Source organism: Eriocheir sinensis, chromosome 24, assembly GCF_024679095.1.
Source record: "Eriocheir sinensis breed Jianghai 21 chromosome 24, ASM2467909v1, whole genome shotgun sequence".
In the NCBI taxonomy this organism is placed as follows: Eukaryota; Metazoa; Arthropoda; class Malacostraca; order Decapoda; family Varunidae; genus Eriocheir; species Eriocheir sinensis.
In genome coordinates, this window is record NC_066532.1 from 17,875,469 (window position 1) to 17,897,626 (window position 22,158).

Here is a 22,158-nt window from a genome sequence, read left to right on the forward strand (position 1 = left end):
TTTTCTCTTTCTTTTTTTCCTTTTGTTTCGTCTTTTTTTCCTTCAGTTTGTCTATTTTTCTTATTTTTTATTTCTTTTCTTGATCTTTCTATTTTCCTTCCATCTTATTAACATCTCATTTGTATTCCATCTTTCAGTATATAAAAAAAAAATCACTTAGACCAAATATAATTATGAATCAACGTGTGTGTGTGTGTGTGTGTGTGTGGCAAGCGGGGAAGTGACTGGCACAAAATCTTTCAATTAATCTCGCCATCGCTATTCGCTTAAGATTTACGTGTTGGCTTAGTGTCTCTTTCACGCCCCTTACAAGGAAACGACTCACGGCCCCCATAGTTTAGTCTGGCTGGGCAAACACACACACACACACACACACACACACACACACACGTTGCATATATCCGGCACTAAGTGATTTTATTTTTATTTTGAAAGAGTATGATTAAGAAGAAAGAAAGGAAGGAAGGAAGGAGAAGAAAATGGTTAAGAGAAGAAGAGAAATAGGAAGAGAAATAAGGAAGGAAAAAACAAACAAAGAGTAAACGATGAGAGATGAGGGAAACACACACACACACACACACACACACACACACACACACGTTGCAACACAATTATATCCCGGTAAATGATCTCTCCTCATATATATAGTGAGAAAGTTTGCTTAAGAAGGAAGGAAGGCGAAAAGAAAGAAAAGATTGTTAAAGGAGAAAATGGAGGAAAAAGGAAAAAGACTGAAATAAAGAAAACAGGGAAGGGAAAACGAAAGCAAATAGAAAAAGATGAAAGAGGAAATGAAAGGAAAAAATGCTCTCTCTCTCTCTCTCTCTCTCTCTCTCTCTCTCTCTCTCTCTCTCTCTCTCTCTCTCTCTCTCTCTCTCTCTCTCTCTCACCTCTACCCCCCCCCCCTAAGCCCAGCAGTTCATATTCAGCCAATCACCTCTTTATCAGCCATCAAACACCCCGCTCCTAATGTTTTTTTCTGAATTGTTTGTTTCGCACCCACTCACACACTCACTCACACACTCACTCACACACTCACTCACGCACTCACTCACGCACTCACTCACACACTCACTCACGCACCCACTCACACACTCACTCACGCACTCACTCACACACTCACTCACACACTCACTCACGCACTCACTCACACACTCAGTCGGTCAATATACAATTCTTAGTTGCCCGGGGATGCCTCACTCCTCGGCGGTCATTTGACACCAGGGGAGGTCGTTAAAGATGTCTGCGTGATCAAGGAAGGAGAGAAAGAGTTAGGGAAGGGGCTCACACACACACACACACACACACACACACACACACACACACACACACACACACACAGTCATATAATTTAACTTCCATCACATACTCTACTTGCCCCAGCACTTCTTAATTAATGATCCTCCAGCAACTTACCTTCTGGCTTATAACAATACTATTCAGAGTTCAAAATACTTGCTTATGAAAGAACACAAACAGGTGATTTAGTTCCTCTCCTCCACCTTTACGTGCACATTTAGAGTTTTAAGTTATTTGGTGGTGTGTAGAGACAGTCAGCTTGTTCCGAATGCAGTGGTTCACTCTTTGGTTCACTCAGTACAATACATCATCTCGTGAGGCTCAAACACCTTATTTCCAGCAAGTGACATATTACCACGTCTAAGATACCCTCCTCCTCATTTGAAAACATCCAATCACTTAAACACACTTCCCTGCCTCCCTGCGTGTGTGTGTGTGTGTGTGTGTGTGTATGTGTGTGTGTGTGTTTAGAATATAATGATTGTGCATAGGAAGTTACAGGTTCTGCATATATTCGCTTACACACACACACACACACACACACACACACACACACACACACTATCATCGCCTCCACCTTTCCTTCCTTCATTTCCTCCTTTTCTCTCCATCTTTCCTTCCTTCTCTCTATTCTTTTCCTTATCTTTTTTATCACTTTATTTTGTTCTTCCCCCTCTTCCCCTCCCTTTTTTTATATTCTCCATTCCTTTCTCCCTTTCTTTTTCTCTCCTTTCCCTCTTCTCTCCATCTTTCCTTCCTTCCTTCCTTCCTTCCTTTCTTCTAATCTTTCTCTTCTTATCTCTTTTGTCCTTTTAATTTCTTCTTCCCTCTTTCCTCCCTTTTTTTATTCTCCATTCCTTTCTCCCTTTCTTTACCTCCCTTCCCTCTTCTCTCCATCTTTCCTTCCTTCTAATCTTTCTCTTCTTATCTCATTTGTTCTTTAGTTTCTTCTTTCCTCTCTTCCCCCATCCCTTTCTCCCTTTCGTCATCTCCCTTCCCTCTTCTCTCCACCTTTCCTTCCTTCTAATCTTTTCCTTATTTCTTTTGTCCTTTCAGTTTCTTCTTTCCTCTCTTCCCTTTTCGTTATCTCCCATCCCTCTTCTCTCCATCCCTTTCTTCTCGTATTCATTCCTCCCAGTACTTGATCATTTTCCACCAGCAAGAAGGAAAGAAGGGCCAGCACGAACGGGACCCAGGCTCATTAAGCATCCCCGCGGCCCGGCCAGAGTCCCTTTTATCATTAGCCAAACAAATCTCAGCCCCTTCTTGTATACGAACGCCCCGCCACCCGACACCCTTAGCGGAGGAACACGCCCCCCTTAATCCTCCCCCAGCCCCCCTCGCCCCCCCCCCCGTCTCTCTTGGTCAGTAGCAGGGAAAGGAGCCGGAGATTGCAAAGCTTACAGACCAAATACTGAGGGAGGGGCGGATGAAGTGTTTGACCAGTCTGTTTTTTTTTTTTTTTAAATTGCTGTACTTCGATGGCTTCTCTCACTGCCCCTCTCCCTTTCATCTCCCTTTCTCTTCATCAATATATATTACGCCTATTCTTTATTATCTCCCTCATTATTACCTTTCCTTTCTCTCTCTCTCTCTCTCTCTCTCTCTCTCTCTCTCTCTCTCTCTCTCTCTCTCTCTCTCTCGCTCTCTCTCTCTCTCATCACCTCAGTTTTTCTCTATCCTTCATCACCCTTCCTTCCTTCCTTCCCTCATCACTGCCTTTTCTTCCCTTTTTCTCCCTCATCACTGCCCTATCTTCGTTCTCTCATCAATACTCTTCCTTCTTCTCCCTTAATAAACTCTACTCCTCCCTTCTCTTCCTCACCCTTTTCCTCTCATTTCCTGATTCATTTTTTCGTCCCTTCCTCATTCCCCCTTTCCGTCCGGGCAACCTCTTTCTCATGTGTGTGTGTGTGTGTGTGTGTGTGTGTGTGTGTGTTTGATGGGATGAGTCAGTTAAAGAAGTGTTTTTTAGGGTATAGCAAAACACCTCATTTCCTTATTCCCTCATTCTTCACCTCCTCCTCCTCCTCCTCCTCCTCTCCTGATAGTGTTTTGGTGTCCAGTGTTCACGTTCATAAAAGATCCGATTCGATGTTTTCTTGTGCATTTTATAGCTCCATCACTTTATCTATTCCCTTAATCCTTTATTTCCTCACAGCCTCTCCCCTTTTTATCCCCCCCCTTCCCCCCCCCCCCGTTTCCTTCTCTTCCCCCACTCACCGCTTCATCTAAAATCAGTTTCTATCCTCCTCCTCCTCCTCTTCCACCTCTTCTGTGTTCTTTGCCTGCCTGCTCCACCTCATCTTTGTCAAACCATGCTGCCTCTACCCTTTCTTCCTCCTCCTCCTCCTCCTCCTCCAATGTACCCACTTACCATCCCCTCGCATCCTCTCTTCTCTGTGTGTCCCATCTAAAATCAGTTCTCCTCCTCCTCCTCCTCCTCCTCCTCCTCCTCTGTGTACTTCTTTGCCTCCTTCATTCCCTTCTGACCGTATGTGTGTGCGTGTGTGCGTGCGTTGCGAGTGGTCAGTTCAGGAAGTGCTTCAGAGCTCTCGACCGACCTCCCGCGAACCCGATCCGAACCTTCTGCGTCTTATAAGGCGGAACAAAGACTCGTTGGTGCTCCCTCTGGCGTGACGCAGCGCTATATACTGTGTGTGTGTGTGTGTGTGTGTGTGTGTGTGTGTGTACTTCCTGGTTCGGTTGGTTGATCTCCTCTTTGAAAAACCATGTAATCTTCTCCTTTCTTCCCTCTCTCATTCAACTCTACACTGATACCCAATTTCTGTTCTCCTTCCTCGCTAAACAGGTTCTCCTCTTTGTTAAACCATGCAGCCTCTCCCCTTTCTTCTCCCTTCTCCTCCTCTTCCTTCTCCACCTCTTCTTTATTCTTCTTTATCTCCGCCTCATCTCCTTCGCCAAACCATGATGCCTGGACCCTTTCTTCCTCCTCCTCCTCCTCCTCCTCCTCCTCCTTCGTCTCCACCTCTTCTGTCTTCTTTGCTTCCTCCACCTCATTTGTAAGACCATGCTGCGTCCATCCTTTCCTCCTCCTCCTCCTCCTCCTCCTTCCCCAATATACCCACTTACCACCCCCTCGCATCCTCTCTCCTCTCTGTGTGTCCCATCTAAAATCAGTTCTCCTCCTCCTCCTCCTCTTCCTCCCCCTCCTCCTCCTCGCTGGTCAATGACGCCTTATGGGCCATTCGTTACGCAAATTGTTATTGAGCGTCCAGTGGCGGCGTGAACTCTATGGGAAATCTATGGGGGGGGGGAAGGGGGAAGGGGGGAGGGGGGGAGTGAGGGGATGGTCGGGTGCATCTCCATAACAATTGGGACGAGTCGGGAGGTCGGGAAGTGAGTGTGTGTGTGTGTGTGTGTGTGTGTGTGTGTGTGTTTAAGTTGGGTTCACTTGCTTCCTTTCGTTCGCCACACACACACACACACACACACACACACACACATACATACATACATACATACGAGCTAGTTTATGTGTGTGTGTGAGAGAGAGAGAGAGAGAGAGAGAGAGAGAGAGAGAGAGAGAGAGAGAGAGAGATTCTTGTATGGAGAGACTACAATAAGGAACTCTCCCTTTTCTAGCTGTCTTCTTTTCCTTTCTGCTTTCGTGCATTCGTTTCATATGTAATCTTCCCTTTTCTAATTATCGTCTTTTCCTTCGGCAGATTTCCCTTCAGTAAATTCTCCTATTGTCCATTCGTTTGGTTTTTAATTTCTACCATTGTCTTGTTTTCCCGGATTTTCTTTGAGTTTTCCTTTCGTTCATTACTTCCTTATTATAATCTTCCAGTAACAGAACAGCCGCTCCTTCGTACTTGTTGCTTCCTTGTTTTAATTTCCTAGTTTCATCGTTTCCTCCAGACTTCCCTCTTCTAGTTAACTTTTCCTTCTTCAAATTTTCCTCCTTCTCCATTCTCTTATTGTAGTCTTCTCTTAATAAAACATCCAGTCCTTCGTTAACTTTTCCTTCTTCAAAATTTCCCTCCACTAAGTTCTCCTTCTCCATTCTCTTATTGTAATCTTCTCTTAATAAAACATCCACTCCTTCGTTAACTTTCCTTCTTCAAATTTTCCCTCCACTAAGTTCTCCTTCTCCATTCTCTTATTGTAATCTTCTCCTAATAAAACATCCACTCCTTCCCGTTTCTAGCTATCTTCGTTTCCTTTCTCCATTCATGCATTCATTCTTTATTTTTATCTGTATCATCCCCTTCCCTAGTTATTCTCTTTTCCTACAGGTTTCCCTCTAAGTCCTCCATTGGTCCATTCCCTCCTCATCGTCGTCTTCCCCTAATAAAATATCCACGCCTGGGTCTGCCACGGCTATCGGACTTGTGATAAAGGGCTGCATGAATGGCCGCGCGAGGGGAAGGGGGGACACTTGCAGTAATCGACTCCCGGAGGTCACTCGTCTTCACGCCTCGCCTCGTGTCGCCCTTACGGCCCCCTGCCATAAGGGTGCGCTGGCGTGGATAACCGGGAGGAGTGTGCAAGTGATAACCGCCTCTCTGGATGAGTTATTTTGGGTTAGTTTTCCGTGTTCCGTCTTCTGCCTCAACGCTGTTTCATTCTCGCCCTTACAGCGTCTTTACATAGGTGTGCATTGGTGTATAAGACGCAGTATAGAAGAACCACCTCTCTGGATCTCTTTGTTATGGGTTAGTTTTCCGTGTTCCATCTTCTGCCTCAACGTTGTCTCCTCCTCGCCCTTACAGTCTCTTGGCATAGGTGTGCACTGGTGTATAAGACGCAGTATAGAAGAACCACCTCTCTGGATTTCTATACTTTGGGTCAATGTTCCTTGTTCCATCTTCTGCCTCAACGCTGCCTCCTTCTCGCCCTTACAGTCTCCTAGCATAAGGGTGCACTGGTTATAAGTCGTTGTATTGGAGAACCGCCTCTTTGGGTCTCTGTGTTTTGGGTCACTTTCTTTTCCTGCAGTCTCTAATGTCGTAGGCTTCTTGTGACCCTTACGTCTTCTTGGCATAAGGGTGCGTTGGTGTGTGATTCATGGTGAGTGGTATATAGGAATTTTGCCTCTCTGGGTCTATGTGTTTAGGGTTGTTAAGGGGAAAGGGGGTAGGGAAGGGGAAGGAAAGGGGAAAAGGTCGTCTTGTGTTTAGGGTTACTCTCTTTGGCTGCAGTCTCTATGTCTTAGGCTTCTTGTCACCCTTACGACCTCGTGCCATAAGGGTGCGTTGGTGTGTGAATAGGAATTGCGTTTCTTTGGCTGTCTGGTTTTAGGGTAACTTTCTTTCGCTTCACTTTCTCTTATTATCCAGTCTCTTGTCACCCTTACGACCTCGTGCCATAAGGGTGCGTTGGTGTGTGATTCATGGTGGCGAGTTCATAGGATTTACGTTTCTTTGGCTGTCTGGTTTTAGGGTAACTTTCTTTCGCTTCACTTTCTCTAATTATCCAGTCTCTTGTCACCCTTACGACCTCGTGCCATAAGGGTGCACTGGTATATATGAATTCCGCCTCTCTTGACCTCTATATATCTAAGGTCACTCTTTCTTGCTTCAGGAGGAGGGGAAAAGGGGGAGGGAAGGGGGAGGGAAAGGGGGAAAGTCGAAGAGGTCTTAGGCTTTTCGTCACCCTTACATCCTCCTGCCATAAGGGTGCATTGGTATATAGGAATTCCACCTCTCTTGGTCTATATATCTAGGGTCACTCTTTCCCCTGGTGATGGTATATAGGAATTGCACCTCTCTGGGACTATATTTTGGGTCTTTTTCTTGCTTCAATCTCTGTCTTAGGCTGCGTGTCGCTCTTACAGCCTCCTGCCATAAGGGTGCTCTGGTATATAGGAATTAAACCTCTCTTGGTCTACATATCTCGGGTCACTCTTTCCCCTGGTGTTGGTATATAGGAATTGCACCTCTCTGGGACTATATTTTGGGATCTTTTTCTTGCTTCAATCTCTGTCTTAGGCTACGTGTCACCCTTACAGCCTCCTGCCATAAGGGTGCTCTGGTATATAGGAATTAAACCTCTCTTGGTCTACATATCTGGGGTCACTCTTTCCCCTGGTGTTGGTATATAGGAATTGCACCTCTCTGGGACTATATTTTGGGTCTTTTTCTTGCTTCAATCTCTGTCTTAGGCTACGTGTCACCCTTACATCCTCCTGCCATAAGGGTGCTCTGGTATATAGGAATTCCACCTCTCTTGGTCTACATATCTAGGGTCACTCTTTCCCCTGGTGTTGGTATATATGAACTCCGCCTTTCTGGGTCTTATATCGGTCTCTTTCCTTTACTTCCGCTCCCCTCTGCCGCCCCTCTCACCATCTCCGTCCCCTTCACCCCCCCCCCCCCCTCTTCTCCCCGCTAAAGGGTCGCGTGTGAGGCCGAGTCGTGACGTTGAGGGCAAACTGCTAATCCTTCGGTCAGCAGATTTTCATTAAAGACGCGAGAATGTGATCACGGACACATCTGCCGCTGCCTGCTGGATTAGGGGCGGTGGGGGGGAGGGGGGGTCATGGTACGGGTGGGAAGGAAGAAGGGGGAAGGATAGGAAGAAGAAGAGAAGGAAGAGGAGGAGAGGATAGGAAGTCATGGTAGGGGTGGGTGTCTGTGTTTTTTTGTGTTTGTTTGTTTGTTTGCTTGTTTGATTTTCGGTCTCTGTGTGTGTGTGTGTGTGTGTGTGTGTGTGTGTGTGTGTGTGTGTGTGTGTGAAGCGATCCGTAAAACGTCTCGCTTTCCTCCACACACACACACAGCAGCAAGGCGTGTGGTCATTGGGATGGTTGAGAGGAAGGAAGGAAGGAAGAGGAAGGGAGGGGAAGGGTAGGGAGGAAGAGAGGGGAAGGGAAGGGAGGGTAAAGGAAGAGTGGTTTAAGAATAAGTGACCCTTCCCTTCCCCTTCTTTACCCTTAGATGCAGAGGAATGGAAGGGGAAGGGAGGGGAAGGGTAGGGAGGGGAAGAGAGGGGAAGGGAAGGGAGGGTAAAGGAAGGGTGGTTTAAGAATAAGTGACCCTTCTCTTCCCCTTCTTTACCCTTAGCGGCAGGGGAAGGGAAGTGGAAAGGGACGGGAGGGGAAGGGTAGGGAGGGGAAGAGAGGGGAAGGGAAGGGAGGGTAAAGGAAGGGTGGTTTAAGAATAAGTGACCCTTCTCTTCCCCTTCTTTACCCTTAGCGGCAGGGGAAGAAAGGGGAAGGAATGGAAGGGGAAGGGAGGGACAGGACAAGGATGAGTAACCTCCTCCTCTCCCCTTTCCCTCCTTCCCTCCTCTCCCTTCCTTCCTTCTCCCTCTTTCCCTCTCCTCTTTCCCCCTTCCATGCATCCATTCTTCCTTTCCCTCCTCTCCCCCCTCCTCTCCCCTCTCCTCTCCCCTTTCCCTCCTTCCCTCTCCTCCTCCCCTTTCCCTCCCTCCCTCCTCTCCCCTCTCCTCTCCCCTTTCCCTCCTTACCTCCTCTCTCCTCCTCCCTCTTCCACCTCCCCCTATTCCTCTCCTCCTTCCCCCTTCCATGCATCCATTCTCCCTCTCCCCTTCCGCCTTCCCCTCCCCCTTAACTTTTTGCAGCATTCCTTCATATATCGAGAGGGAAAGTAAGGGGAAGGGTGGAAAAGGGAAGGGGAAGGGAAAGGGGAAGGGAAAGGTTGGTTAGAAATGCTTAACTTTAACCCCCCTTCCCCCTTCTTCCCTTTCCCTTCCTCTCCCCTTTCTTTTCCCTCCTCCCTTCCCTCCCCCCTTTCCTGTTTCCTCTCCCCTTTCCTTCCTTTTTATTTCCTTCTCCCTCTTCCCCTCCCCCTCTCCCTCTTTCTCCCTTCCTCTTTTTCCCATTCCCTCCTTTCTCTTCCCCTCCTCTCTCCCCCTCTCCCTCTTTCTCTTTTTCTCTTTTTCCCATTCCCTCCTTTCTCTTCCCCTCCTCCCTCCCCCTCTCCCTCTTTTTCCTTTCCTCTTTTTCCCATTCCCTCCTTTCTCTTTCCCTCCTCCCTCCCCCTCCCCCTCCCCCTCCCCTCCCTTCACGTATCGGTTTCCAAACAATTGGCGAGCTCTTAATCCCGCCCCGATGCCGACCATTACCGGGGCCATTAATCTGGGGGGTGGGGTGGGGGATGGGGGGAGCGCGGTCGCCTCGTCACGGTGGTCCGCCCCGCCCCTCCAGGCCACCCGACGCGGCCACTGCTCGGGGGAGGATGAAGGGGAAGGGATGAGGGGTGAAGGGGGTGACATGGGGAGAGGGGGGTGGAATGGGGAGTTGAGGGGCTTAGTGGCCACTTTATAGGCGCTGAAAAGGCACTGCAGACTACACACATTTACATAAACATTGAAAAAAGCGCTTCAAACATTTACATCAGCATTTCAAATCACTGTAGACTACACACATTTACATAAACATAAAAAAAAGCGCTTCAGACATTTACATCAGCATTTCAAATCACTGCAGACTACACACATTTACATAAACATAAAAAAAAGCGCTTCAGACATTTACATCAGCATTTCAAATCACTGCAGACTACACACATTTACATAAACATTGAAAAAACCGCTTCAGACATTTACATCAGCATTTCAAATCACTACAGACTACACACATTTACATAAACATAAAAAAAAGCGCTTCAGACATTTACATCAACATTTCAAAGCACTACAGACTACACACATTTACATAAACATTGAAAAAAGCGCTTCAAACATTTACATCAGCATTTCAAAGCACTACAGACTACACACATTTACATAAACATTGAAAAAAGCGCTTCAAACATTTACATCAGCATTTCAAATCACTGCAGACTTTACACATTTACATAAACATAAAAAAAAGCGCTTCAGACATTTACATCAGCATTTCAAATCACTGCAGACTACACACATTTACAAACCATCTAAAACCAATACAGACAACTTTAACACAAGGACTTAATAACGCTGAAGACTGTGAAGAGGCACTACAGACTACACACATTTACATAAACATTGAAAAAAGCGCGGCAAACATTTACATTAACACCTCAAAGCACTGCAGACATAAACATGAGCATTGCAGACTACATACATTTACGTTAGCATTGAAAAGGCACTGCAGGCTAGATACATTTACTTAAGTATTGGAAAGGCACTGCAGACTCTATAGGATACATTTACATTAATACAAAAATAACTGCTGACCACATTTTTTTTTTTTACAGGTAAGGTGACAGTTCAAGGGCGTAAAGAAAAAAAAAAAAAAAGCCCGTTACTTACTGCTCCACATACTACTACATAAATACTTACTACACATACTTACTACATGAATACTTAAAAAAACAACAACTGCAGATTGCATATACACAAACACTTAAACACACACACACACACACACACACACACACACACACACACACACACACACACACACACACACACACACACAGTGAAAGATAGATGTACGTCAACACTGAAACACACTGCACAACACTTTTGCCTCAACACCAAAACTCACTGCAAACAACTTTGGAATCATCACTTCACAACACACTCAGAAAACTACAACAAAAATGGCACAAAAAGAAAAATCGAGGCACCACACACACGGCTATGGCACTGCAAACCACCTCTTGTCACTGCTCAGGCTTGGATCCTCTCTATAAGTACTACAAAGGCACTAATCTACCTCTTTGCATTACACAGTTTCAGATACTCTCTACAGGCTCTTCAAACTTCCCATGCGGAGTGCACACAAAAAAAAAAAAAAATAGTTCTGTTGCCACTGTGCAGGGTTAAAAAGAGTGGTTATTTTGGGATATCTTGGGTTGTAGAGGTTGTAGATAGTCAGGACGAGGCAGGCAGGGAGGGAGGGAGTCAGGAAGGGAGAGAGAAGAGAAGGGAGATGGAGAGAGAGGAGGAAGGGTGAGGAATATGGTGTCTGTTGCTTATGACCGAATGATGACCAGGAGGGAAAAGAGGAGAAAGGGAGGGAAGGAGGGAGGGTGAGAGGGAAGAAGAAAAGGAACAGAGAGAGGGAGAGGAGAGGAGGATGAGGAGAGGGAGGGAGGGAGGGAGGACATGTGAGGTCAGTGCCAACATTTGTTATAATTCCACCGATTATCTGACTTTATTTATGTATCTATTTATCTGTCTGTCTGTTTAGTGTCCCGTCTTTTTCTTCTTCTTTATCCTCTCCTTTCCTCTCCCTTCATCTTTTTTTTGTCTTCTCCAGCTTCTCTATTATTACTTCTATGTCTATCTTTTTCTTTGTTTTCATTTCTTTTCCCTTCCTTTTGTTATTTCTTCCCCTTCCTCTTTTCACATATTTTTCCATCTTTATCTTCTTCATGTTATCTCCTATTTTTATCCTTCTGTTTCTTTTCCTTTCTTTCATTCCCTTCTTTTCATCTTCTTCCCTTCTCATTTCCCTTCCTCTCCTTCATCTTCTGGTTTTTCCTGATATTTTCTTTCCCTTCCTCTTCTAACATACTTTTCCATCTTTATCTACTTCCCGTCATCTCCTATCGTTATCCTTCTGTGTCTTCTCCTTTCTTTCCTTCCCTTCTTTTCATCTTCCTCCCTTCCTCTTCCATCTTTCCCTTCTCGTTTCCCTTCCTTTCTCCTTCATCTTCTTTCTCCTCCTATCTTTCTCCTCCTGTGTCTTTTCCTTTCTTTCCTTCCCTTCTTTCCATCTTCCTCCGTCTTCCATCTTTCCCTTCTCGTTTCCCTTCCTTTCTCCTTCATCTTCTTTCTCCTCCTATCTTTCTCCTCCTGTGTCTTTTCCTTTCTTTCCTTCTTTCCATCTTCTTCCCTCCGCCATCTTTCCCTTCTCCAACTTCTGAATCCAATGTTTTTTTTTCGTTTCTCCCTGTTTGTGTTGTTTTTCCTTCCCCTTTTTTTTCACGAGCTTCTGAAACCAACTTATTTTTTTTCCTTTGTGTCTGTTTTCCTTTCTTTTCCTTCCTTTGTCTCTATTTCCTTCATCTTTTGTCTATGTCTGTTCTTTCCTCCCTTTCCTTTTTCTCCCTTTTCCTCCTCCTTTTCCTTCCTTTCTCTTCATTTCCTTCATCTTTTGTTTATGTCTTTTCTTTCCTCCCTTTTCTTTTTCTCCCTTTTCCTTTTCCTTTTCCTTCCTTTCTCTTCATTTCCTTCATCTTTTGTTTATGTCTTTTCTTCCTCCCTTTCCTTTTTCTCCTTTTTCTTTTCCTTTTCCTTCCTTTCTCTATTTCCTTCATCTTTTGTTTGTCTTTTTTTTCCCCCTTTTCCTTTTCCTTCCTTTCCCTTTCTTTCCGGCTCCTTTATCATCTCTGTGCCTGCTCTTTCTTTCCCTCCCTATCTTCACTTTCCTTTCCTTCTCCAGCTTCTCCAGACTTTCTATTTTCTCCTTTCTATTCCCCTCTCCCTCTGTTTTTTTATCTATTCTCCTTTCTTTCCCTTCCTTCCTCCATCTTCTTTACGTCTCCAATGCCTCTCTTCTTTCTACCCTTTTACTTGTGTATATCTGAATCTCTACAAGTCTTAATTCTTCTTCTTTTTTCCCTTCCTTTCTTTTTTTCCTTTTCCTTCTCCTGCTTCTTCTCCATCTCTTTCTCTTCATTCTCTCGCTTTCCTATCCTCCCCATCCTTTTCTATCCCCTCTCTTACATTCTCCCTTCCTTGCCTTTCCATCTTTTCCTTCCCTTTACCTCTTTTTTTTTTTCCATTTTCTTTCCTTCCCTTTTCATCCCTTCTCTTCTAGTCTGTTCTCTAAACTCTTTTCATTTCCCTTGCCTTCCCTTTCTTTTCCTTTTCTTCTTTTCTCTTCCTTTCCATCGCCTTTCCCCCTCTGATGGTTCTTTTTTTTTTCTTCTCTGTTATCTTCTCATTTCCCTTGCCTTCCCTTCCTTTTTCTTTTCTTCTTTTCTCTTCCTTTCCATCGCCTTTCCCCCTCTGATGGTTCTTTTTTTTTCTTCTCTATTATCTTCTCATTTCCCTTGCCTTCCCTTCCTTTTTCTTTTCTTCTTTTCTCTTCCTTTCCAGCGCCTGACTGTTCTTTTTTTTTCCTTTCCCTTCCTCCACCATCTTCCCCGGCACCAGCTTCTTCTTCCCAGCCGAGCCAAGATATCGGGGCCGTCGCGCGCCAATCCAGCGACAATCTTGGCTGTGATGAGAACGCCATGTCCCTGTGTAAGGTTAGGGCGCCCAGGACACCAGACATCCTTCCCTAAACCCAACGGCGACTTCCACCTCACATCGTACAAGAAAACCACGAAAACCGCCCCAAAAACACCCCTTTCTCTGTCTCTAGTTTAAGGCTTTAGGGATGGGTTTAACGGGTGTTGTGTAGAGGGTGTAAGGAGAGGGGATAAAGGGGAAAGGGTGCATAGAGTTAGGGGTTTTAAGGGTGAGTCCAAGGGTGTGTTTTGGGTTGGAGTGTAAGTTTGGTGTGTGTGAGAATCGATACTTGGCACGAGGTTAGGTGTCAATGAGAGGCCGATTATGTTAATGTTATGACGTCATTGATTGTGATTTACGGAGGAAGGGACCAGGCCAGACCAGCACCACCGCCACGATGACCCCCTGAGATGATGGTGATGATGGTGGTGGTGATGGTGATGACTGAACGGGTGTTGTTGATGGTGTTGATGTTGTTTGTCGTGATGGTGTGTTTGTATGGGAGATAAGGATAGATAGATAGACAGATAGACAGAGAGAGAGAGAGAGAGAGAGAGAATTGATGTTTTTCGTTATGGTGTGTTTGTGTTAGTATGGGAGATAGGGATAGATAGATAGATAGACAGATAGAGAGAGAGAGAGAGAGAGAGAGAGAGAGAGAGAGAGAGAGAGAGAGAGAGAGAGAGAGAGAGAGAGAGAGAAGTCAAACATGGCAATCGTAGGGCAGAGAGTTTTCATTGTGTGTGTGTGTGTGTGTGTGTGTGTGTGTGTGTGTGTGTGTTGCCGATAACCTCACTCCTCATCTCCCCTTCCCTTCCCTTCCCTTTCCTCCTCTTTCCTTTCCTTTCCTTTCCTTTCCTTCCCTTCCCTTCCCTTCTCTTCTCTTCTCTTCTCTTCTCTTCTCTTCTCTTTCATTCCCTCCCCTTCCCTTCCCTTCCCCTTTCTTTTTTTTCCCTTTCCTTCCCTTCCTTTCCCTTCCCTTCCCTTCTCATCCCTCCTCCTCTTCCATTTTTTTATCTTCTTCTCTATCCTATCCTTCCTTTTCATTCCTTACCCTTCCTTTCCCTTTTTTCTTCCCTTCCTTTAACTTCTCTTCCATCCCCTTCCCTTTCTTTCCTTTTTCTTCTCTATCTTCTCTATCCCTTCCCTTCCCTTTCTTTCCTTTCCCTTCCCTCCCCTTCCCTTTCCCTTACTTCCCCTTCGCTTTCTTTCCTTTCCCTTCCCTCCCCTTCCCTTCTATACACAGTCATGCCCCTTCAATACCCCTCCACACCGACTCACCCCAACACTACCCCTTCCCCCATCACCCCCCCCTCCCCCCTGACTAGATAAGGCTCTACCATCGCCATCAATCATCCCTACAATCAGGAACATCCACCATCCTCTCCCCTTTCTCCCTATCACCCCCTTCCCCCTTTCCTCCCCTTCCCCTCACCCTTTCTCTATCCTCCCCTTTCACTTTCTCTCCCTCACTCCTTCACTCCCTTATTTCAACCCTTTTCTCCTTTTATGCAGCCTTCCCCTTCCTCCCTCTCTTCCTCTCCCTCCCTTCCTCTCTCTCCCTTGCCCCTTTTTTTCCCTCCCTCACTCCCTAACTTCAACTCTCATTTTCTCCCCGTGCATGCTTTCTTTATCCTCACTCCTATCTATATTCTCCCTTATTCTTTTCCTCCCTCTCTCCCTCTCCCTCACAGTTCCTTCTTTCCTTCAACTCTCTCCCTTCCTTCAACTCTTTCTCCCTCCGTCTCCCTATATGTTTTCTTTATCCTCACTGCTATCCATATTCTCCCTTATTCTTTTCCTCCCTTTCTCCCTCTCCCTTACACTCTCTCCCTTCCTTCAACTCTTTCCCCCTTCCTTATACCCACTTGTTCACTCTTATGGATTTCCTCCCTTATTCCCTTCCTCCCTCCCTCTCCCCCTTCTTCTCCCTCTCTTACTTCCTTCCCTTTCTCCCTCTCCTTACATCCTTTCCTTATTCCTATCTTCTTCCCTCCTTCCCTCACCCTTTTTTTTTCCATCTGTCATCCTTCCCTTCTTTCTCTCTTCCACTTATCTCCTTTCCCTTCTCTTCCCTTCCCTTCTCTTCTCTTCTCTTCCCTTCCCTTCCCTTCCCTTCCCTTCCCTTCCCTTCCCTTCCCATCCCTTCCCTTCCCTTCCCTTCCCTTCCCTTCCTTATCCCTCTCTCCTTGTCCTCTCTCTCTCTCCTTTACTACATATCATCCCCGCTTCATACTCCCATTATTGCGCTCCCCGCTGAGGCGCTGTCTGTGTTGCAGCGTAAACTCACGAGCGCCGCTGTTTGTGTTGTAACGCGACGCCGCGCATCTGAGGCCGGCCCAGCGGGAGGCCTTGTTCGCGGCCCTGATGATGATGGTGATGGTGACGGGATGGTGGTGGGGGTGGTGGGTAGTTAGGTTGGTGGTGGATGGGTGGTGGTGGTGGTGGTAATGGTGGTGGTGGTGGATATTGCATGAGGTCGCACTGAATATAGATTAGATTTAGGTTTTTATTAGGTTTAGGTTTATGTTATATTGTATTCGATTATATAACTTTGAATAGCCTAGAATAAGGTTTAGATTAGGTTTATATCAGGTGGCGTTATATTTAGATTAGATTTAGGTTTAGGTTAGGTTAGGGTAGGTTAGGTTAGGTTAGGTTAGGTTAGGTTAGGGTAGGTTAGGTTAGGTTAGGTTAGGTTAGGCTCGGTATCATTGGGTAAAGGTTAGGTTAGGGTAGGTTAGGTTAGGTTAGGCTAGGTTAGGCTCAGTATCATTGCGTAAAGGTTAGGTTAGGGTAAGTTAGGCTAGGTTAGGTTAGGTTAGGTTAGGCTCGGTATCATTGCGTAAAGGTTAGGTTAGGTTAGGTTAGGTTAGGTTAGGCTCAGTATCGTTGCGTAAAGGTTAGGTTAGGTTAGGTTAGGTTAGACTCGGTATCATTGCGTAAAGGTTAGGTTAGGTTAGGTTAGGTTAGGTTAGGTTAGGTTAGGTTAGGTTAGGTTAGGCTCAGTATCGTTGCGTAAAGGTTAGGTTAGGTTAGGTTAGGTTAGGTTAGGTTAGGTTAGGTTAGGTTAGGCTCGGTATCATTGCGTAAAGGTTAGGTTAGGGTAGGTTAGGTTAGGTTAGGTTAGGTTAGGTTAGGTTAGGTTAGGCTCAGTATCATTGCGTAAAGGTTAGGTTAGGGTAGGTTACGTTAGGTTAGGCTCAGTATCATTGCGTAAAGGTTAGGTTAGGGTAGGTTACGTTAGGTTAGGTTAGGGTAGGTTAAGATACATAGAAAGGGCAAGGTAGGAAGTGGGAGCAAGATAGGGGAATAGGTAAGATAGGGCAAGTTAGGGTAAAGGAAAGTAGGGTAAGGTAAGGTAAGTTAGGGTAGGGTAAGGTAGGGTAAGGGTACTCTTCACACATCATCCCGTGTGTATGTGTGTGTGTGTGTGTGTGTGTGTGTGTGGCGGGCAAAGAACTCTCCCATGGACCTTCTTTCCGCCCTTCCTCACTTTTTCTTCCCCTTCCCCTCCCCTCCCCTCCCCTCCCCTCCCCTTCCTTCCCCTCCCCCTCCTTTTCCTCCTGTCTCCCTCCTTTCTCTTCCTCTTTCCTCTGTTTATATTTTTCTCCTCTTGTATTTTTCTTCCTTTCCTTCTCATCTTTTCTTCCTCTCCTCTTCCTCCCCCTCCCCCTCCTTTTCCTCCTGTCTCCCTCCTTTCTCTTCCTCTTTCCTCTGTTTATATTTGTCTCCTCTTGTGGTTTTCTTCCTTTCCTTCTCTTTTCTTCCTCTCAATATCTTCCTTTCTCTCCTCTTCCTTCCCCTCCCCCTCCTTTTCCTCCTGTCTCCCTCCTTTCTCTTCCTCTTTCCTCTGTTTATATTTTTCTCCTCTTGTGGTTTTCTTCCTTTCCTTCTCTTTTCTTCCTCTCAATATCTTCCTTTCTCTCCTCTTCCTTCCCCTCCCTCTCCTTTTCCTCCTGTCTCCCTCCTTTCTCTTCCTCTTTCCTCTGTTTATATTTTTCTCCTTGTGTTTTTCTTCCTTTCCTTTTTATCTTTTTTTTCAATCTTTCTTCCTCTCCTCTTCCTCTTCTTTTATCATCTTGTGTTTTCTTCATTCTATCCTCTTCCCTTCTTCTTTCCTGTCTATCTTCCTTCCCTTTCTCCCTCTCTCTGTTTATCTCTCCTCTTTCTGTGTTTTTCCTTCTTTCCTCTTCCAATCTTTCTTTCCCCGCCTTCCTTGCTTCCTTTCTTCCCTCTCTGTCTCCTGTTCGTTATTTCTTCTTTATCTTCATTGTTCTTTCCTTTCTTTTTTTCTTCATCTTATTTTCTTCATTTCTCTTCTCGACGTTTTGATTGTCTTTATGTTCCTTTCTTTCCTCTTTCTCTGTTTCTCTTTTCTCCTCTTCCTCTTCCTTCTTCTTTCTCTTTTTTTCTTTATTTTGTTCTTCCCTTTCCTCTTTTATTATATTCCTCCACTTTCTCCTCTTTCCTCCGTTTCTTTCCTCTTACTTCCTTTCTCTCTTCTCATTCTAATTTACTCCTTGTCTTTTTCCTCCTCCTCCTCCTCCTCCTCCTCCTCTTCATATATAGCTCTAACACCCGTCACATCAACTTAACTTCCGTCACAGTCTCTCTCTCTCTCTCTCTCTCTCTCTCTCTCTCTCTCTCTCTCTCTCTCTCTCTCTCTCTCTCTCTCTCTCCCCCCTCGTCACCCTCGTCTGCATACGCTCACACCTCACACACACTCCCATTAGCCTTGTCCCCATTACCTGCTATTGCTTTGCCCTCCAGCCTCGCCTGTCCCTTATTTCCTGTCAGACTGTCACCTCTCTGTCCCTTGCTATCTCTCTTTCTCTCTCGTTCTCCCGCGCGCGCTCCCTCGCTCGCCACCTGCCCGCTCTGACGTGAGTATGTTTCACCTCATTGCATAATACCTGGTGGAGTGTATATTACAATGTCACCTTGCAGCTTACCTGTGCACCGACTCACCTGCTTGGGTTATGTGTGATTCACCACGGCATGATCACGCGCTGGTCTCGTCTTTTTTTTTTTTTTACGTCGTGGAAGGGAAGGAAAGGGAAGGAAGAAAGGAAAAAGAATGGAAAAAAGGTAGAGGAAAGAAAGGGAAAGGAAAAGGGAAGAGAAGGGAAAGGTAGGGTAGGTGAGTGTGTGTGCGTGTGTGTGTGTGTGTGTGTGTGTGTGTGTGTGTGATCCATGACTAAGCTACAAGTTCTGATCTGAAGGCCTTAACTGACTGACTGACTGATTGGCTGATTGGCTGACTGACTGACTGACTGACTGGCTAACTGTCTGATTGGTTGACTGACTGACTGACTGACTGGCTGATTGGTTGATAGGGTGATTGTTGATTGACTGACTGACTGACTGACTGACTGACTGACTGACTGATTGGTTGATAGGGTGATTGTTGATTGACTGATTGACTGACTGACTGACTGACTGACTGACTGACTGGCTGGCTGACCTACTAAGTAATTGACTGGGTGGCTGACTGACTGGCTGACTGATATGTTGATTGACTGACTGACTGACTGATATGTTGATTGACTGACTGACTGACTGATATGTTGATTGACTGACTGACTGACTGATATGTTGATTGACTGACTGGTTTGCTGACTGGCCAACTCACTGTCTGACCTACTGACTAGCTAATGGACTGGCCGGCTGACTGACCTACTGACTGACTGGCTGACTGACTGAGTGGCCGGCGTGATAGCAACTGCACTTACTTGAGCAAATAAACAATGTGTGGGAGCAGTAGTTCTCTCTCTCTCTCTCTCTCTCTCTCTCTCTCTCTCTCTCTCTCTCTCTCTCTCTCTCTCTCTCTCTCTCTCTCTCTCTCTCTCGTTGTATCTAATCTTGTTTGTTTGCTTTTCTTATTTTTTTGTTCTGTTTATTTTTTTCTTCTATCTTCTTTTCTCTCCTCTTCTCTCCTTTCTTTTCCTCCTTTTCTTTCCCTTTGCTATCTTTTCCTTTTCTTTTCTCTCCGTTTCCCTTCCTTTCTTTCCTTTTGCTTCCTCGCCCTTTTCAATTCCCTTCCTTTCCTTTCCTTCCCTTCCCTTCTATTTCCTTCCCTTCTTTACCCTGCCTTTCCTTACCCTTTTCTTCCCTTCCTTCCCTTTACTTACCCTTCCCTTCCCTTCTATTTCCTTCCCTTCTTTACCCTTCCTTTCCTCACCTTTTTCTTCCCTTCCTTCCCTTTACTTACCCTTCGCTTCCCTTCTATTTCCTTCCCTTCTTTACCCTTCCTTTCCTCACCCTTTTCTTCCCTTCCATCCCTTTACTTACCCTTCCCTTCTATTTCCTTCCCTTCTTTACCCTTCCTTTCCTCACCCTTTTCTTCCCTTCCATCCCTTTACTTACCCTTCCCTTCTTCTTTACCCTTCCTTTCCTCACCCTTTTCTTCCCTTCCATCCCTTTACTTACCCTTCCCTTCCCTTCTATTTCCTTCCCTTCTTTACCCTTCCTTTCCTTACACTCTTCTTCCCTTCCTTACTCTCCCTTCCTTTCCTTTCCTCTCATTTCCTAACCTGTCCACTCCAATTCTATTTTCCTTTATTTTCCTTTCCTATTTTCCTTACACTACTCCTCCCCTTCTCAACCTTCCCTTCTCTTTCCTTCCCTACTGTCCCTTCCCTTCTTTTCTTTCCTTTCATATCCTACATTGTCTTAACTTCATTTCTTTTTTTCCTTTCTTATTTTCTTTCCCCCATTTACCTTCTCTTTCCTCCTCTCCCCCTCCTCCCTCCCCTCCCCCTCTCACTCATTTCCTCACCTCACGTTACCCCAATCTCAGTTTCCTCACGTAAGACAGAAAAGCCAAATCTATGCTCATCATCTCCTGTGCACCTGCTTGGCTTTCGCACACACCTGTCGGGCTGATGATGATGGTGATGATAGTGGTGGTGATGATGGTGGTGGTGGTGGTGGTGGTGATGAGGGTCTTGTTAGTACGCCTGGGCTGGGTATTGGTCGTTAGGTATAGAGCTTGCTGGTCATTAGAGGCATTTGGATAGGTAGGTACTTTTCTTCCTCTTCTTCCTCCTCTTCTTCCTCCTCTTTATTTTTCTCGTTTACTTATTTTGGTGGTCTTTCTTGTTGTTGTTGTTGTTTCTTTTTCTATTTCTTTTCTAGTTTTTTTTTGTTCTTATTCTTCCTGTTCTTGTTTTTCCTTTTCTTCCTCTTTTTCTTCTTCCATGTCTTCTTTTTCCATATCTTTTTCCTTTTCTTCTATTTTTTTTCTTTTCTTTTTCTTCATCTTTTTCTTCTTCCATATCTTTTTCCTTTTTTTCTATATTTTTCTTTTTCTTTTTCTTCATCTTTTTCTTCTTCCATATCTTTTTCCTTTTTTTCTATATTTTTCTTTTTCTTTTCTTCCTCTTTTTTTTCTCCATTTCTTCTTTCTCTATTTCGTTTTCTTTTTCTTCTTTTTTTTCTTTTTTTTTGCATTTCTTTTTCCTCCTCCTCCTCCTCTTCTTCCTCTCACTTCACCTCTGCTCATTCTTCTTCTTCTTCTTCTTCTTCTTCTTCTTCTTCTTCTTCTTCTTCTTCTTCTTCTCATTTGTCTTGTTATTACTGATGGATGTAATTTATATGAGGAACACAGCTCTCGTTATATCTGCACTTCCTCTTCCTCCTCCTCCTCCTCCTCCTCCTCCTCCTCCTCCTCCTCCTCCTCTTCCTCTTCCTCCTCAAAATCATCCACCCACATAACCGATTCTTCTCATTCTTCTTTTTTAGTTTGTCTTGTTGCTTCTAATGGACTTCACCTAACAGAAAACCACAGTATTCGTTATATAATCTTCCTCCTCCTCCTCCTCCTCCTCCTCCTCTTCCTCCTCCTCCTATTACCCCCCTATTGCTTCTTTCTCCTTATTCTTCCTTCCTTCGTTTCTTCCTTCTTTTTACCGTTCTTTTTTTTCTGTTTCTTCATCCTCTTCATCTTCCTCTCTTCCTCCTCTTCCTCTCTCTCCTCCTCCTCCTCCTCTCCCCATTCTGAAAACGTGTGCATTTTTCTCCTCATTATCAGTAGCAGTAACAGTAGTAGTAGTGGATGACAGCAGTGCGTGGGTGTATGTAGTGCTTGGTAAGGCTGGCGTGGGCTGTTTTACGCGTGTGGCTTGGCGGTGCATTTATTGAGGGAAAAAAATGACGGTAAGCGGCCTTCATCTCACACGAGGGCGCGTAATGATGCAGCGTGGACGGGGCGAGAAGATGCAGTGTGAGAGCATCGCCGTGTTGCTCTTCGGCTCGGCGGTGTAGCAAACCTAAGTCACTAACGGCGGTAACGAGGCGGCCTGACTAATGGGGACGTAACACGAAGAGGGAACTGATGACAGCGGTGCGTGCGTGCGTGCGTGCGTGTAGCTTGCGAGAATAATGTGACGTCCGTCTTAACGCGCTGTGTTATGACTCTTGCTGGGCTGTTGTGGCGATGAGGAAGGACAGACTGATGCAACACTCGAGCTTAACAATGTACAAATGATGGGTGGTATTGGGAGTGTGTGGATATACAGTATATATATATATATATATATATATATATATATATATATATATATAGATATATATATATATATATATATATATATATATATATATTGTAATTTTTTATTTTATTTGCTGCCTATAGCGCCGGTAGGCTGTCTTGAGGGGCCTCTTAGACCTCAGCCCGTTAGAGGCGCAGGCGAATTTTATTTATAGTGGCTGCCGTGATGTGTGACTCTTGCTTAGCCTCTGTTGCCCCCGGTG